Here is a 5958-nt window from a genome sequence, read left to right as displayed (position 1 = left end):
TCTCTCTCTCTCTCTCTCTCTCTCTCTCTCTCTCTCTCACCCTTTCCCTCTCCTTCTCCCTATTCCTCTCCCTTCCTCTCTTCTTCCCTCCCTCCCTTCTTCCTTTTCCCTCTCCTCTCTTCCTGTCTCTTCCCTCTTCTACCTTACCTGGTGTCACAATAGTTAGTGAGAGTGGATTAGAGGTTTGCAAGGATGTAATACTCTCTTAAGATAAATGTGGCTTCGAGTCCCTGGCCTTTCCTCCCCGTTATCATCAGCTAAAGGTTCTCATTTAATTGACAGGCTGTTTTAGTAATAGTTGAGGCTTTGCAGTAATTTGAGCAGCTCAGGTAGGATATCCAATACTGTAAGACATGATAAATGTCCAGTTAAGGATGGAGTTCGAAGTTCCATAAGGTAAATGGATAGGGTTGAAACAATGGGCATTCATTATGACAGCATGTTGGCTAAGTTTAAGATGGTGATGCTCACTTTTTGTGGCATGCTTATGAGGTATCCAATTTCTTTTCGATTTTTTCTCATTAATGACTGAGGAATCATGGTGGCAGATCACATGCTTAGGCTAATTTGGTAGACCAACTGAATCAAATAGGCTGTTAGTGAATTATTAGAAAGCCTGCAGGTATGAGGCATAACTTCGGCTGATATTCATAACTTTCTGTTTCATGCTCTTGCTAGTGTGGGTGGTATGCAGGCAGAAGGGACATAATTGCTTGCTCCTTGGACATGACAGCTCACTAGCACTCCTGATGCAGGCTACACAGTGTACCCGAGAGCTGCTTCCTCTCAGTCTCATAGAAGGAGGAAGAAAAGCCACCACATGTTGTTGATTTCCTTGGCTGAAGGAAAAGTCGTTGAAAATATAGCTCTTTCTCTCTCTTCAATATCGCTATGGAAAAATCTTATAAATCAACAGCGTTTGGAAGCAGAGACCTCGGACTCAGTCCCAGTTTCACCAGGCACTCTCTGCAGATTTTGACAAACCACATCAATTCTGTAAGACTCATTTCTTCATCTGAATTCTGGACTTAAAAAAGACTATCTCTTACAGTTCCTGGGAGAATGTTATGCCAAGTGACTAACATACATAAAAACCTAGAAATTAAGAGTTATTGATTTTAAAAACATCTCAGAGAAAGTAAAAATGGGGGGTTGAAGAAATGACTCACTTGGCAAAGTACTTGTCACACGAGCAGAGGACTTGAGTTCAGGTCCCCAGAACCTGCATAAAATCCAGTATAAATCTACAACCCCACCTCTCGGGTATAGTAGACATGGGAACAGGAGCGTCCCTGGATCCCTGGAGCTGGCTTCCTAGTGAGGCTTGCTGAATAGATGAGCTTCGTGTTCAGCAAGAGACCATGTTTCAAAAAAATATGGTGGAGAAACCTAACATTGACCTCTGTGTACACATGTGAATGAGCTCCTACAAACACACAAAGAGAGGGAGGGAGAGAGAGAGAGAGAGAGAGAGAGAGAGAGAGAGAGAGAGAGAGAGAGAGAGAGAGAGAGAGCACATGTAAAATGGAAACCCAACAAACAGAAAAACTGAAGAAGCATCATAAAATAACAAAGCAACAGCACAACTGTGGTCAGTCAAGTGTGTTAAACTTGACACTGGGAGGAGCTTTACAGCAGACTGGAAGGACTGTACAAAATTAACTTTGGGGTTCTTTAAATTGCCTGAGAGGTGAGCTAGCTGCATTTGGCTCCTACTCACTCAGTGAAAGGAAGGTTCTCATCGTCCAGCTGCTCACAGGACCAGGAGCTTTCCCTTCAGACAGAGGGCTATAAATCTCCACAAACTTCAAAGCCTCCAGGCGTTGGAGACACTTATGGACAGTGGACCCCAAACCCAGAGCACTTGTAGCTGTGTGGTATAATTGTACCCCACCCCCAAACTTCACATACCTGTCCCTTGTCCCAGTGAGTTTGTCAGGAAAGCACTGTAACAGGCATACTTCCTGTCCTGAGGGGGCTCATCCAAGAATGTGCCCTGGTTCTGTACCAATGCTCTTCAGGGATAAGGAAAGGCTTCAGAGCTCTGCAGCTTCTTTCTTCCCTCACTCTTTTTTTATGGTTTTCCCAGATGGCACCTGATCCTTTACCTGCACCCTGTGACTCTGGGAATTGGTCTGGAGTCTATTACACAGCTGTTTAACTCTCTAGGTTTGTTCCTCTATCAATCTCAGACTCTGTCCTTGAATTTGACCCCTATCGTCTATCATTAAATGTTCTCTGCACAGAGCTCTACTAACCTCAGGCAGGCAAATTAATTAAACACTGTTTCTGCCCTGGAAGGCTCTGGTTTCTCTCATCCTTACACTGTTATTCCATATCTGTAGCAGAAAAGAGAGTGAGCACAATGTATTTAGTAGAACGAACATAAATTTATTCTCAGTAGTCTCTGGGTCTCCCATTGATTGAGTATAAATTATGAACCAGGCATTCTACTGGCTGTTTTATAAACAATGTTTCACAAAAATCTCAGACTAACTTCTGATAAGAGAACTGCAGTTCAGAGAGGTTAAATCATTTGCCTGAGGTCACACAGCGAGTGAGTGATGAAGAAGAGTTTTGAACTCATTTCTGTTCTTGGAATAATAAGTTATCCTGATTTTTAAGCAACTTGAATAGCCAAAGGGAAATGCAAAGCAGATGAATCAGGCTGGACAGAACACCAGATCATTCAGTCAATTTTTTCTCTAGTCACTAAAACATTACCCAAGGGCCCGAAAGTCTGCCTGTGCCTCCATAAATGATTCATTTATTTTCAAGGAGTGACTTAGTCATTAAGGGAGAAAACAACCTCAACAGCGGCAGATACACAAATCTTTTTTGAAAGTAGCCTTGTCTGCTGGTCAGCACACATCACACTCACACTTAATGCCCCATGACATTCAAAATGCTGAAGGTGTAAGATGAACTTTTGTGTAGAGAGGCATAAAGGCAGAGTTGCTGAAGCCATATCAAAGTCTACAGACTACACAAAGGGCAATGGCTGGTTTATATCAAGTTTTTCATAAACTTCTTTCCATAGTCTTTCAAATATTTACTGTTTCTATGGATGTAAGATGTAATTCCCCCTAAAACAGCCCAACGAAGAGGAAGAAAAAAAAAGTAATGGCTAATTGTCATTTGAATGTGCTTTATGAATTCTGTTGATGATGTTGTTCTGTGTGATCTAAAGGTTTATATTGACCAAAGTCAGCATGTGTAAACATAATCCCCTCCTTGCGAATATTAGGAGATGGGGCCCTTAGAAGAAAGGAATCTCCACTATAGGATTAATGCCCCTTAAAAAGAGACTCCAGACCACTGTCACTCCCCTTCCAATGAAAAATGCACCCAAGAACACTGCCCTCATCAGACACCAAATTAACTGATGCTTTGAATTTGAGCTTCCCACCTATATTAGTCAGGGTTCTCTAGATTTACAAGAATGGATGTGTGTGTGTGTGTGTGTGTGTGTGTGTATGTTGCATACTTATACATAATATACATATTTATGGGATTTATTGGAATCTCTTACAGTCTGCAGTTGAACTAACCCAACAGTGTCTACCTATGATCAGAAAGTCCAAGAATCTAGTAGTTTGTCAGTCCCACAAGATTGGATGTCTCAGCTGGTCTTCAGTATATGTTGTAATTCCAAAGAAGTAGGCTCAAATGCCAGTGAAGGAATGGATATGCTAGCTAGATGAAGGCAAGGAGCGAAAGAACAAAAGCTTCTTTCCCTTATGTCTTTATATAGACTTCTAGCAAAAGTTACAGTTTATACTAATGGTATGTCTCCCTTCCTCAAGACTTGGATTAAAGGCCTGTGTCTTCTAGTCTTAATATCAGGATCAAAGGCATATGTCTTAGATCAAACGTGTGTGTCTTCCTGTCTCAAATGTCCAGATTAGAAGTGGATCCACCTACTTCAAGCCAAGCAGAAAATCTCTCACAGGTTTGCCCTTCATTTCTAGATTGTAGCTCATTCTAGATATGGTCAAGTTGACAACCAAGAATAACCATCCCATCACACAATCTTACAGAATTGGAAACTAGCTAGGTCTCTTGCTTGTAAAGCATCTAGGCTCTGGTCTCAACTAGCATCAACAGTAAAGACAAACATGCCAAGAAAAGGAAGATGGAATGCATGTTTGTTCACAATGAATGGTGTGTTGAATTTCACTTAGGAATTTAATTTCATGGAATCATGTAAAGGTAAATATCTGTAATTACATTGGGTTTCTATTATCTGAGTCCACACTATGTGATTACTATTGTTCCCCATAATAAGTCTTTCTGGGCATTTCTTTGGGTTTTGATGTTCATAGTGTCATGGTGGATATCTTTCACAAGTCTCTCACCTAGGACTTCCCACAGAGCTTAATCCAGGAACTTCGTCTGAACTTCAGTTCTAAACTCACAGAGAATGGAGGACAAGAAGCTGAGAGGAATTTCTGTTTTCAGGTCCTAGATAGATAAGGAGTGAGAAATGAACCACCTCTCTGAATTGGAGGAAGCATCAAAAGGTACTTGTCTTGAACTTGGTGATCACAGTCTCCCCTTAAGATATTTAGACATGTTGTGATCCCTGTCTGTAGTGTTCTTTTCCAGCTGTATACATAGTAATAACCCCTGTGTTCTTGGAGTCTCACTCAGTTAAAGGGCCACTTCCTCCCCCCTCTCTCTTTCTCTCTCTCTCTCTTTCTCTTACACACACACATACTACACTCACACACTAAATTTCACTTATTTATTTTACTCTTTCCCACTGGCATATAAACTCTTCAAAAACAAGAAGGATTTAATTCATTACCCCAAGAATTAGAACAGTGCCTAGCATTTAAGGGATATACCAGAATTATTGGCATTGTAAATAAAAGAATAAACTAAATCCTGTTGAGTCTGGTATACCAGGCTCAACTGGAATTGAGTCTGAAATATTCTTATCTATTTAATGTCGTAGATTTTGAAATGCCTGCAGTAAGGGTCACCCAGAGACAGTGATTTTACTTTTTTTTTCTCTGACCCTACTTTTGAAGGTGTGTCCAATTACTTATTCTTTGAACCCTCAGGGATACCGGTCATATCTTCGAACACACAATAGTTTTCTTAGGTTACCTTGGATTCTAAACAAATATTCCCACTTTCTATGAATGCTATGATGAGAGAAGCATTGCTTCATGAATCATAATGATCCTAGAAGAGAACTTCAGGAGCTAAAGCTCTGTGCAATCCAGACCCTGACTCCCACATCTTCCAAATCTCACTTCTGACAGACTGACTACACACACTTCTTGATTGCTTTCCATATTGAACTGCTACATGCTGTGAGGTGAGGAAAAGACTACTGCAGACAGAGGAAGCTCTGATTGATTTGTGTAGAGCCAGCCTGTGTCCTTGGGGACATCATTAGAGACCCCACAGACATATACCTGACTCTGTGCCTTCCTGACTACCTCAAGTTCAATCTGTGAGGTTATTCACTTAGTATACATATTTAAATCATAAACTACTTTGAAGAAGGTAATACCTGAGTCCACGATACATTAGGGAAAGTCAATTTATTAGCTCACTTTCCTCAGGATATCAGAAGAATTGTCTTTTAGCAAGTGACAAGGTCCAAAGCAGGAAATATGAAATGAATACAAAAGTTCTCAAAGTGAAAAGAGAAGTTCACTAGAGACCATTGACCTATTCCAATGTCATTCTGAGTTCACAGTGGTTATTGGATAACATCGCCTTATGTGACTTGCCCTGTCCCTAAACAGACCAATCAGCCCACAGCCATTTATAAGCTGGCAGCCAGCATGGCTTCTCACTGAAGACTTCTGCATGCAGTCTGCCAGTAGAACAGATTTTCAATGGCCTCTGTCTGTGGGATATTGCTGTCTATTCAGGGATAAATTTCCAAGCAGGGCAAGATAATGATTCCCATTAATGTTGATATTATTCATGCAGCTA

Source organism: Mastomys coucha, unplaced genomic scaffold (genome assembly GCF_008632895.1).
Source record: "Mastomys coucha isolate ucsf_1 unplaced genomic scaffold, UCSF_Mcou_1 pScaffold22, whole genome shotgun sequence".
NCBI lineage: Eukaryota > Metazoa > Chordata > Mammalia > Rodentia > Muridae > Mastomys > Mastomys coucha.
The sequence above is the reverse complement of the archived record's forward strand: the minus strand, read 5'-3'. Positions refer to the sequence as shown.